At 34.2% G+C, this 13,963-nt stretch overlaps 1 long non-coding RNA gene across 1 annotated transcript; it reads left to right on the top strand.

Annotated features, from left to right (window-relative positions):
- The first annotated feature begins 10,712 nt into the window (after positions 1–10,712).
- LOC141658748 (uncharacterized) lies at positions 10,713–13,959 on the top strand. The gene is made up of 3 exons (XR_012549391.1): positions 10,713–10,785; positions 11,704–13,312; positions 13,871–13,959. It is a non-coding gene; the product is annotated as an uncharacterized LOC141658748 (long non-coding RNA).
- The last annotated feature ends 4 nt before the right edge of the window (positions 13,960–13,963 follow it).

Here is a 13,963-nt window from a genome sequence, read left to right as displayed (position 1 = left end):
GTAATTTTACTTAGTATGGCCTTAGTTTTTAATTGGTATTACCCGAAATGTATGTGAATATCGATTAGGTTGTAATTATTGTGATCTCGTATCACCGTTTTGTAATTTAATAGATTTAAATTTTAATTACAAATGTATAATAGGAAATTATGTAATTTTTATTTATTATTTGTATTTTTCCCGGAGTTTCCATGAAGACGGTGTTACCTCGAGATGCGTGCCAAGACCGAAGATCAAGGGACCAAAGGAGTTGGTTTCCGAATTTGTAATAGTTTATTAGATTTATTATTTTAGGAAGGCCATACTATGATTTTATTTATGCTTTGCATTTTATTTATATGTTGCATGCATCGCTAAATCGCCATAACTAAACATGCATTTTAAATCGAGTTTATCGACCGTGTCAATTACAATTATCGTAGTTCACCGCTTTAGTTCACTTAAAACGTGATAGATAATAAATTGACATGACCTCTCGCTAAATAAACAATTGAGACTTAGCCTTACCAAAAATTAGAAACCATGAAATCCTATTTCGTGAGGGAGTGCGCTCGGCCACACCGGGGTACAAACCTTGTTACGTAGGGGAAGTGGGTGATAAATGTCTATCCACCGAATTCATATTGATGAGGGTTGTATCGCCAAAGCGTGCCCAAGTTAATGTGAATTTGGATCATGGACACATTTATTCGAAATTTGGGTTGAACTCAACAAATGTATTCTCGACCATAGCTGGATGTGTTTTGGGCTAAAGATAAATATTAATGTAATTTTATCGACCAAGAGTTCTAAAAGTAGAATCGATTAAAGAGTTAATCCACCGAATTATATTGATAAGGGATGAATCGGCTACACCGTGCCCAAGTTAATATGAATTTGGATCTTGGAATCATTTATCATAGTTGGGTAGAGGTCACTATGCAAATGTTTTACTTGTTAAATTATTTACAACTATTATTATAACGATAAATGTTTTGTTTTCATTATTCCGTTAATCATATTGTTCTAATTCTTTACCTCAAATTATATACGATATCATTTCGATTTTAGTTCAAATCTCCATTAAAACATCGTAACTAAAGACAAAATTTGGATTTTCTTCTAAAAACCTCGTATTATCCATTGTAAGGATCTCTTGTGAAGAGTATAGATAAAAGTTATTCGTGATCAAAAGGGTTTTTGATTCTTGACTAACATATCTACTTACAATGAATTATTTCTCATATGCTTAATTGAGTTAAGTACTTTGAAACGTTACATCATTTTGGTAACTAGATTTGTTGGAAATCAAAATTGACCAAAATACCGCAACCACTTCAATGAAAGTTTTAAGACTAAACAAATGAATTGAAGATTAGTCTTCATGAAATTCAATTTTGCTTCTCTAAGCAAAGACTCATTGAAATGAGTGGGAGCATTCTCTTAACCGTTAAGAAAAGGACGAGGTTTAAAGAAGTTAAATTAGAATGGAATTGATACAAGGTAATGATAAAAGTAAAGTTATTGAGAATAACGATACTAAACCTATCAATCCCGACCGATAAAGTTTCCATTGTCTTAATTGTTGGACGCTAGAAAGGAAACTGCCCCAAATTATTGAGGAATCAGCAAGTTAGTTGTGGGACATCTAATGGGACCTTCTTCTTTAAATGTTTATTCGATTAACATAAATTTTGCTAGTACTACATACTTCGTCAATATTAGAAACCGGTGGTGGTTTTCATCATTGTATTTGATACATAGGACGATTAGAATATGACGACTAGCAACAATGATGTCGAGAGATAGAGTCATTGTGTACTCAATCTAGTTTTGGGTTTATCTTTATACCTTAATTATGACTATTAAGTGAATAAACTCTAAATAAGAATATAAACTTGTTAAGATACAAAAGAGGTTTCACTTTTGTGACCCTATACACCATGATTTGATGAATGGCTAGCCCATTATCAAGGTGATTATATTCTAAACTAAACTAGAATGATATATCATGTAGATGATGCAAGACTCAAATTGGTAACCCAAGATTAAACCTTAAATTCTGGAACGATAAACGCAAAGAGTTATCGAGTACTCTTGGAACCATTAGATTGTTAATCTTATGGTATATGCGTATCTTGTATTCAAAGCAAGATGTCTCGTGCTTTTTGGTTGAAAAGGAGATCGAGGTTGTAAATCATTGATCCAGAATAGGTTGATCATTTTCTTTTACCAACGATTTAAATTGACACTAATGTGTTCACTTAATAAGGTAAATAGAGAAATCTTTGAAGAAGTTCAAAGAGTTCCAGAAATTACGATTTAGTCGTGATGGGATTATCAAAGTGAAGACTTTGATATAAGCCAAAGGAAATGTGATATAGTATCACAAATTAATCTCTCTTAGCACGCATTATGGGATAATGTGTGGTTGGATACAGAAATCAAACGTTATTCGATATGCTTTGGACCTTAATCAAGTTACTTTGAGTTACTTGATCCTTTTGGGGATTTTATCATATTGTCTAAATTATTTTTCCACTAAATCTAAAACGATTCATATGAGATATGAAATGGTAGGGTACTATGCTTGTAAGTTTTCACAAGAAACAAATGCTCATTTTTCCTTACAATAATCACGAGTACAACGGGTTTGTGGCTCGTGAACCTGTCTTTCTAGAATAAAAGTTTATTTCTAGAAGACAGAGTGGGAGAAAATATTCAAGAGCCACAAAAGAATTGTGTCATAAATTATATGTCGCAAGAAACTGGTCTTTCTTGGCTACATGAGACGTTCTGTGTAAAACGTTGTTTCTTCGAAACCTAGGAGGTTAAATTCATCACTTGTTGAAGATGATGAATTCATGTTACTTTTAAGAAAGTAAAGAGCTTACAACTTACAAAGAAATTGTTTGATTCAAGTTACTTCTGGAAAGTAATGATCATATGACTTAAATGAGAGTGTTTAAGTCACAACTCAATACAAGGCTTAGAGCCATGAAAATCCGAAATAAATTACGAGTGAAATTGTTGGATATCTAAGAGAGATATCAAAGCTTGATTAGTTGCAAAGTATTTTGCACTATTCGGATCTTCTTAGGGATTGTGTTTCATTATGATGATATACATATAACGAGTGAATCTAAAATCCACTTCTTCAATTAGAAGGAATGTATTCAATACATGTCATGAGTTTTGTAGATTCTTGCAATCCTAAAATAATGTGCAACTTAAGAGATTGTCTTAAGTAGGACATCAATGAGTTGGAGTCAACATTTTGATCATGTTATAAAACTTTTCTCGATAGGTTGAGAAGTTGTGTTTATACATGAAGTTTAGTGGGAGTTACGGAAATTTTAATTAGTCTTATATGTGGATGACATATTGATCATTGGGAATGATTTAAGACTTGGAGAAATATAATACATCTTTAATATCCGGATTTATGGAGATAAATCTACATGATATTAGCGTCAAATAAGAAGTCTTATGTTGATAAGATTCATGATTAGTTCAATCGAGTTGAACATATTTGATTGATTCCATTTGCTTCCGCTGCCGGATCAATTAAATAAGTAATGATGTATAACACTTCATATACTTTGAGTATGATGAATTGTTTCAAAATCGAATTTAAGTAATAATTACCAAATAGCTATATAGATTATCCTTAAGAGCTTGTAGAAGCATTAAGGGTGTAAAGTTAAGTGTTTTGATGCAATTCACTAATTTGTGTAAGGGCTTACACTAATGATTGTTGAGATTGTATAAGGTTTCGGACAAAAGCCGTATTCAAAACACCTAAAGATGGTTAAGGAACCATTGTGGCTATGTTATTTATTAAGAAATGGATTTGCTGGAATTGTTCTAGGCAATAAAGAACAATGAGAGATGCTTACAACGGAAATTGAGTACACTTGCAATCATGAGATGTGCAAGAGGATGGATCCCGCACACTGTGAAAACAGTGGGAGCTATTCTAAGGCTAGAGTGCTTATGTCTAGATTGGATCTAGACACGTACTCAGAAAGTTTTGTAATGCAAATGTATACATTACAAAGGAAAACGAGTATGTAGTAAGGTTGAGTAAGGTACAAGAAATTGATAAAACCTACTAACCAAAGCCTTCTCATAGGCTTAACATGATGAGTCATGTCATATGTCATTTCAATTGCATTGAGATGAACAACTACATATAAGATGAGAATGGATTATAAAATTATGAAGTAGTAATCAGGTATTGACTATTCATATGTGATAATCACATTTGTCGTTCGAGTTTTTAAATCTAAAAACTCCTTTTATACTTTGTTACATCCAAACGGGTTGTAGAGACAATATTGAACCCCGTTAAAGTGAACTCGGATTAACATGGTATTTGCCCATAGTCACTTGTATGAGGTGACGTCTCGAAGTGACTAGAGTGTGATGCGATTGATGGCAAGTTCAAGTGCCATAGAGTCATATGAGATGACTAGTCGATCACATAGGCAGACTGTTAGGAACACTTTGTCGGGCCTAATGACCCTTATAGAGTTCTGGCAAATTTATATAGCCTGGTCGTGGCGAGAGCTACTATAGTATTCTAATGAGTCGATTCTTTTGATTAAAGACTGTTCGCCTAAGGTGGCACAGTTTCAGATTAACTTTGATTTATGTTACTACGACCTTCGTAAATGGGGTCAAATGGGCATATTTTGGGTTATGATGGATGTGGCTAATCGAAGGGAATAGTGCGATAGGAATTGTCCATCCCTTGTCAGGGTTAAAACAATATCTCAGGGCCACTCAAGGAGTAATGAACTGGAAATGCGTGACCACGCTCGGAAGGTATCTATGGTAGATAATTCCGGTCAATCAGTTATTCTCTAGATCGAGGAAACCACTCTCGATATGATCACTTGCAAGTACGACCCGAAAGACACCTTGCATTGAGTGGGAGATAGTAATAGAACAAGAGAATTGGTGACGCACACTTGTCGTGGACAAGTGGGACATTGTTGGAATAAGTGTCCTCCAACAATAATGCGATCACAACTGTCGATCACAATGATCACATGTTTAAATCTCATATTTAAGAATACATGTGGGAATTAATATTTTACAGTCAACTGGTCCACAAATATCGGTAATGATTGGCTGACTAGAGTTTGACATTACTGTCGTGCGACGGTGGTGATCAGTTGATCCCCTTAGGTCATACCTATAGGGAAATACTCTTAATTGATTATTTAATTAATCGTATGCCGATACGAGTTAATTAAATTGCTTAAAATTGACGGATGATTTTGTGAGTAAAATTAACGTGTCTCATTGTAATTCGATTAATTAAGATACGTACTAAGTAATCAAATTGTTTTATTACTTAGATAATATTATTGTTTACGAAACAATTGAAATAGAATGAATAATTTATTATAAATACAAGTTGTTGTAGTTTATAATTATATGACCCATTTTGGTACAAATAATTATGAATTACTAATTATTTTTGTATGTGACATATTTAATTAATATAATGATTTTTAATATGTTAAAAATGCATTATAATGTTATATGTCAAGTAACATGTCACATATGTCACAATTGACTAATGACAAAAATAAAATGGACCTCCCTTATATGGGAATAACCGGTTTTATGGAGGTAGTATTAGGTTTGTGTTGTCTAATTTATTTATCCAAAAGAAACACAATGATGACCTATTTTCATAGCCATGCAAGCCTATTATTCTTGGGAAGAAAACAAGCTCATGCATTGGCTCCCCTTTAAGCCTCCCCCCCACCGGTTTTTCCATGAAGAGGAACCAAAATGGATTCCTCTATTATTCATTCACTAATTCATTATATTTTTCTAGTGTAAGAAAAACACATTACTCTTTACTTTTGTGAAAATTTTAGAGAAAGAAAAGCTCACAAATTCCTCTCCTCTTAACCGAAATAGAGGAGAACAAAATCAATATTTTGTGTCCAAATTTTAAGTAAGATTAGTATTATTACTAGTTCATAATAATATTGGTTATTAAGGGTATTCCTTGGGTATATGCTTTTGCGAGAGGTTCTAATTTGAACCTTGTTCATCCATTGTTGGAAAGCTCAAGAACTAACAAGAAGGAGATCTTGTTGGTGCCTAAAAATCTGAAACACAAATGTAAGAAATAACGATTTCTTATCTACTTTGTATTATGTTTGCATGCATAAGATCTTGTATTTATTTTATGACCAAATAAATTAATTCATATATGAATATGTATACTAATGAGATTAATGTATCTAACAGTTACAATAGGATAGGGTGGGATAGATAAGGTAGGGTGGAATATATATATATATATATATATATATATATATATATATATATATATATATATATATAGAGAGAGAGAGAGAGAGGCGGGATCTCGTGAGTTTGGTTCTTACGGTGAGTTGTGAGTTTGGAAAATCTCAACCATTGGATAAGAGGAAATAGATGGCTGAGATTGAATAAAAGAATCAACCACTGCCTTGCATAAAGAACACACATGTTCGTCTTACACTCTTACTTCCCAAACTCTTCATTCTCTTTTTACTTCCCAAAGAAAAAAAAATCCCAAATTAGTGTGAAAAAGCCATTTATCAAACACGATAACGTCATCCATGGTGTCCAATACTAAACCTATTAAACTTTTACTTCCTTATTTCCAACGTAACGATGAATGATTCAAGCACGAACCTCGATCTTGTCGCTTAATACTGTTACAATGTAACGTTTGATTCCTTCAATCCTTCATTACCTGGATTGATTCCAGGTTTTTCGTGTTTGAGTTTAATTGCTTGATTATTTATTTTATTTTGTTGATTAATTAGGTTGATTATATGCGATGGATTAATTAGGTCGATTATTTTGTTGATTAATTAGGTCGATTGTACACAGTAGACTATCGGTTCAAACTAGACAGATTGTTACGAGAAATATCAATAGCCTGAAGACCGCCCAGCGCACTAAATGTTTCAGGAATATCTCCGTGGAGATTGTTACCGTGTAAATCTAAGTATTGCAGGTCTGGACAGTTACTGTGGAATTAGGCTTTCATTACTATCTCTTCTTCACTCTTTCCACACATTCTCTCTCCTTTATCATCTTCTTCAACAATATCATTTCTCAAACTTATTGCGGACAATTTCACCATGAATTCTCACCACATTCATCATTATAATCTTCATAATAATTACAATACTACTAATAATATTACTAATACTACTAATTATCCTTCGTTTTCCTCGTCTCTTTTGGAAAAAAATTACCTCTCTTTCGACGACGATAAGTCGAGAATCGATCGACGTCGCGTTGATCGATACGTTCTAGAGCAGTGGATCGATAAGGAGAAGGAAAAGGAAAAAGAGAAAAACATTAAGTTTCGGCGTAATTCTATGCCGGAAACCGGAAATTATCGACGACCGTTGTATTCGTCGTCCTCGACTAGCTCTTCCGATTCTAGCTCCTGTATCGGCGGATTTTCGTCGTCGGATACTGAATCGGTGTACGGAGCTCCGGCGAGAATGTCGGCGAAGGTTCCGAGCTTGAAGCCGATTCGCACGGTGGCAGGTCTGGACAGTTACTGTGGAATTAGGCTCCATTCCTATGCACCTTCCGGAATTACTCCTGACAACTTATTTTCAGATGCATAGAACAACTGTAAGTTCTTCTGTTGTCTGATTTCCACAGGAATGGAGCCTTGTATCCGATTATGAGACAAGCCTAACTCAAGAAACTTCGCGGATCCTCCAAAAAGCTCTTTGTCCAATGTTCCATTGAGTTCGTTATTCGACAGATACAAGTACAACAAATAATCAACCAAGCCACGTGCTCTTTGCCCAAGGGATGGTGAAGCAAAAGTTGATTTAGGCAGAATTTTGCTAGGGCCCTTTCCATTCATCTCACTGATTGCAACCCACAGAAAATCGTACAGGATCCACCAATTATCATCACCTATTACATCTTCTTTGGTAGTAGATTGATTGTCAACTGATAGAGGCCTGTGGTAGAGTTCGTTATTCGACAGATACAAGTACAACAAATTTTGAGAATACCCCAGATTTTAAGGTATGCTTTCTTCCAATATGTTGCTGTCCAAATACAGTCCACTTAATCGCGATATATTTCCAAAAGACTCGGGAATGTTACCTATTAGTCTGTTGAATCCAAGATTAACCCATTCCAGCTTTTGTAACTTCGAGATATCTTGAGGTATAGATCCCGCAACTAAGGTGGTGCTGATTTCCAAGTCCTTAAGGTTGATGAGATTGGTAATACCAGCGGGCATTACTCCTTTTATCGGACTGATTTGTGTACTGATGCAGGACCGACCCTCAACCAAGGTTGCTGCTGCCCCTGGTGGTGGATCCTCTTTGGATTATCTCTTTGGTAGTGGAAGTAAATAAACTCCTCCTCTTTCGAGTATAAGCATCCTACTTTCTGCCCTCGAAGAATGTTGCTATTTGCTTCTGGTATTGATGTAAGAGTTACATGTGGAATATTCAAATGCAAGCTGTAGATTTTACTAATTTTCCGAGGATTTTCCTTGAGAAACTCGTCAGTATGTTTGTTTTAAGCTGAGCGAAAAAAAAAGGTTCACCTGTTTCGGTTGCCTTTTAACGATGCTTTGTGCACCAACAATCAGCATTTACCTGTGTTATATACTCATATTGCAAATGGATTGTTGCCATGGAGAGATTATTTCGACGTCTTAACAAATTTATAGATCATATGTTCTTCATATAGATCATATGTTCTTTATTTTGTTGATTAATTAGGTCGATTTGTGGTCGGTAATTTCCATACCAAACGTCATCATATGGTCACCAAACTTCATGTCTTCATATGGTCACGAGATCTGGTCTTTTCATCGTCACCAAACGTCATCAAAAGTCAAAAGAGGTTCTCTTCCGAAGTTAACACTAAAATAAAGGAATAATAAAAAAACAATCTCGTAGAAAAAGATTACAATAATAGTAGAGTAACACCATAATAACACTACAATAATACCAGAATAACAGCACAATAACATGTGGTAAAAAAAGAATAAAAAAATCAAAATGACACCGGTAAAAAAAAAAATCAAAGTGACACCGGAATAACAATGAGAATAACAAAGAGAATAACAAAGACAATAACACGTGGTAAAAAAAAAGTAAAAAAAATCAAAGTCGTAAAAAAAATCAAAGTGGCACCGGAATAACATTACAATAACACCAGAATAACAGCACAATAACATGCAGTAAAAAAAGATTAAAAAAAAAAAATCAAAGTAGTAAAAAATCAAAGTGACACCGGAATAACATCACAATCACAGCATAATAACAGTAGAATAACAGCAAAATAACACTTGGTAAAAAAAAAAAAAAAAAAAAATCAAAGTCATAAAAAAAAATCAAAGTAACAGCAAAATAACATCACAATAACAGCGGAATAACAATAACAGCACAATAACACGTGGTAAAAAAAAGAAAAAAAATCAAAGTCGTAAAAAAAATCAAAGTAACAGCAGAATAACATCACAATAACAGCGGAATAACAATAACAGCACAATAACACGTGGTAAAAAAAGGAAAAAAATCAAAGTAGTAAAAAAAATCAAAGTAACAGCAGAATAACATCACAATAACAGCGTAATAACAATAATAGCACAATAACATGTGGTAAAAAAAAAAAGAGAAAAAAAAAATCAAAGTCGTTAAAAAATCAAGTTAAAAAAAAGCACAATAACAGCATAATAACACGAGGTAAAAAAAATAAGAGTGAAAAAAAAATTCAAGCAAAAAAAAATTTGGTACAAAAAGAAAAAGAAAAAAAAGTAACATAATGAGAAAATTAGAGAAAAACATAAGAGAAAAAAAATCAAAGTTGTAAAAAAAAGCATAATAACACGAGGTAAAAAAAAGAGAAAAAAAAAAATTAAAGTAAAAAAAAAAAAGTAGCACTAGAAAAAAAGAAAATAAATTAAATAACAATGCTTTTATATGACAATTAAGATTAATCTTGGCCACTCATCTCTAATTTAATCTAATGGTTGAGATTCCCCCAACTCACAACTCACCATAAAAACCAAAATCACCAAATCCAATCTCTCTCTCTCTCTCTCTCTCTCTCTCTCTATATATATATATATATATATATATATATATATATATAGATTTAGGATCCGGTGAGAACGATCACTCGGTGAGAACAGTGAGAACGCACTATGTTCATGAGAATATATATATATATATATATATATATATATATATAGAGGCGGGATCTCGTGAGTTGGGGTCTTATGGTGAATTGTGAGTTGGGGAAATCAAGGGCTGAGATTAAAAGAAATCAAGGGCTGAGATTAAAAGATAAATTAAAAAAAAAAAAAAAAAAAAAAAAGGAAAAATCGAAAAATACAAAAGCGCTGAAACATGAAAACAAAAACCTCATTCTAACGATATTCTCTCTCTCTACATCTCTCTACAAATCAAAACAGAGAAAACTCACAAATCGTAACGCCGACTATAGGAAATTCATAAAAAACCTAATAAAATTACACAAAATCGTTGATTTGTAGCCGCAATCGAATTGGTGTAATGTAAATTCGTTGATTTTTAGTATATTCAATCGTATTTTCAAAATTAATGTAAAAAACCTAATTAATGTAAAAATCGTTGATTTTTAGTGTAAATTCGTTGATTTTAATTGAATTCAATACTTGATTTTTCTTTGTTTTGGGTATAAAAGATGGACGAGATCAATAACAATGTTAGCGAAGAAATCAACTCTACAGTGGTGAATATGGAAATGGTAATATCGCTATTCATTCTTATCTCTTCATCCGCCGTTGTTTATAAATAAATTATTGATTTCTACATGTTTCTCAATTGTTATTCGATATTATTCTACCGTCTGGCTTGTATTAGAGTAGAAAAAGAAAATCGTTATTCCGATATTAATGTACTATTATTAGCCTCAAAGTGTGTATAAATCAAATATTGATTTCTATGTGTTTCTCATTGTTATTTCGATATTATTGTACTCTCGGCTTGTATTAGAGTACAAAAAGAGAACTGTTATTCTAATATTAATGTACTATTATTAGCCTGAGTGTTTATAAATCAATTATTGATTTCTATGTGTTTTCAATTTGTTATTCTCGATACTATTATCGTCTGGGGCTTGCATTACAAAGAGAAAAAGAGAACTGTTATTCGATATTAATGTACTATTATTGTAACCGTACAAAGTAACATGATTATATTATTGTATCTTTGTTATTGTGGTATTATTGTAACATTATTGTGCTATTATTGTGCAAGAACATGAAAATATATGCCTTGCAAAAGAGTTACATAATAAATACAAGATATCCGTATGTAATAAACTAGAACCAGTATCTTCGTTATTCGATATTATCGTACTATTATTGTAAAAAGTAGAGAAACATGTTGATATTATTGTACTCTTATTTCGATATTATGCTACTATTGTTGTGATATTATTAAAAGAGCGTGAAAATATACGGTGATAAGAGAGTAGCATGAGATAAACACATTTAGTGTTATTGTGATGTTATTGATTGTCGCCTGTTTCACACCGTTATCATATCGTTATTGTCACATTACCGCAATGTTGATCTCTCCCCGTGCTACTCTTTGTTATTGTGATGTTATTGTGATTTTGTTGTCCAATGACTGTACTCATTATATTAATTTTTTGTCGCAGATCTTTCTATCGTGTCTATTGTTGAAGACAATGCGTCTTACCTAATGGGGATTCTTCTAATAACAAGATATACACCAGCCCAACTCGTTCGGGATGAAGAAAACGATGAGTTTGTCTCAACTCTTCATTACAAGAAGACACCCGGGGACCGAAAGTGGGTGAGGACCGTTGAGAGTGATTTTACGCCTAAACGTGGCATGTTCTTTCTTACCTTGGAGGATGCAAAGACGGCTCTACAAAGATCTATGCATCGGCTTGGATTTGATGTGAGAAGGTACACAAATGCGCAATATAAGGGGGCGTCACCGTCAAATCATTGGTCCGTAAGCATGGGGTATAGGGATATGAAAAGAAAAATGCGACTTGAAGCAACAAATCATGAAGCCGGTAATTTGAGTACAAAGAGAGAACAAAGACCGCGAATTAGACCCAAAGAAGCATGCTCGACAAGGTGTGGCCGCAAGGCGAACATGAGGTTGAGAACCCGTGAAAAAAAGATGATGACCGGGCCGGGTATATTGTGGATGTCTTTGTAGACGTTCACAATCACTCTCTTTACTCTGTCAAAAACAGGGAGTTCCAGAAGCTCTCAAGGGACGTCCATGACTACATTAAGAGGACCATTATTGATCATACTAAGCTCAACATAGGTCCAACATTGAGCTTCAGAATTCTCAAGGAATACTCAAATGGTTATCAGAATATCGGTGCCTCTTTGCTAGACTTCAAAAACTTCAAGCGAAATATCAAGTGTTACATTGGGGATAACGATGCTAAAATGTTCATTGGGCATTTCAGAATGCTGGCTGAAACAAAGGGGTTCTACTTTGCTTATGATCAGGATGAGAACAAATGCTTGACGAAGGTTATTTGGGCTGATAAGGAAGGGATAAACAACTACAAGTTATATGGAGACACGATCTCGTTTGACCCTACTTATGGGACAAACAAATATTTCATGGTGTTTACTCCCTTCACCGGAGTAGACCACAACAAGAAGACGGTGACTTTGCACTGGGTTACTTGACTTTGAGAGTCGCATTCATTTGAGTGGATTTTTAAAAATTCCTCGAAGCAATGGGGCAAAGAAAGCAACCTCAATGTGTAATTACAGACCAGTGCCCGGGAATTAAAAAAGCCTGCCCCAAATGTCTTCAACCATTCTGTCCACAAGTATTGCATGTGGCATATCATGCAGAAAATGCCTGAGAAAGTGGGAAGGGCAATCTGCAATGATACGGAATTTATGACCGACATAAATGCCGTTGTGTGGGATGTCGACCTCGAGCCACACGAATTTGAACAGAACTGGAAGACTGTTATTGAAGCCCATGGTATGGAAAGCAACCGGTGGTTGAAGTATGTCTTTGCAATCAGACAAAAGTGGATACCGGCATACTTTCGGGATCTGCCTCTAGGTTGTTTGTTGCGAACAACCCAGAGATCCGAAAGTTCAAACAGCTATTTCAAGCGGTTTGAAAGCCATTTTGGAACCCTCGTCGAGTTTTGGATGAGGTACAATTCCGCAATAGAGCAGCAAAGGCATACACAAAGGAGGATGGATAATGCCAATGAGCATAGTATGCTCGAGAAAGTAGGGCCGATGAAGGTATTCCACTGCTATTCTGCTATTAATATTATTCCACTGCTATTCTACTGTTATTCCCATATTATTCCCATGTTACTCTGCTATTCTGCTGTTGTTGTGTTATTCTACTGCTATTCTGCTGCTGTTGTGTTATTCTGCTATTAATGTTATTCCACTGCTATTCTTCTATTAATGTGTTGTTATTTTTGAATAAAAAACGAATATTCTTTGTGGAAATGGATAGCGTCTGCAATAACAGCAAAGTAACTGCTAAATTTAGTCTACTGCTATTCTGCTATTAATGTGTTGTTATTCTACTGCTATTCTGCTATTAATGTGTTGTTATTCTACGCTTATTCGCTATTAATGCGTTGTTATTCTCTGCTGTTGTGTTATTCTACCGCTATTCTTCTATTAATGTGTTGTTATTTTTGAATAAAAAACGGATATTCTTTGTGGAAATGGATAGTGTTCGCAATAACAGCAAACTAGCTGCTAAATTTAGTCTCTGCTATTCGCTATTAATGTGTTGTTATTCTACTGCTATTAATGTAATTCCACTGCTATTCTGCTATTAAGGTGGAGATGCATGCCTCACTTGTCTACACCCATCCTATCTTTGGGGACTTTCAGAATGAAGTCAAACATGCCATATGCAGCATGGGGGTGGGG

The sequence above is a fragment of the Silene latifolia genome, chromosome 6, assembly GCF_048544455.1.
Source record: "Silene latifolia isolate original U9 population chromosome 6, ASM4854445v1, whole genome shotgun sequence".
Taxonomy (NCBI): Eukaryota; Viridiplantae; Streptophyta; class Magnoliopsida; order Caryophyllales; family Caryophyllaceae; genus Silene; species Silene latifolia.
Note: the sequence above shows the minus strand (reverse complement) of the source record. Positions and strands in the feature narration are given on the sequence as shown.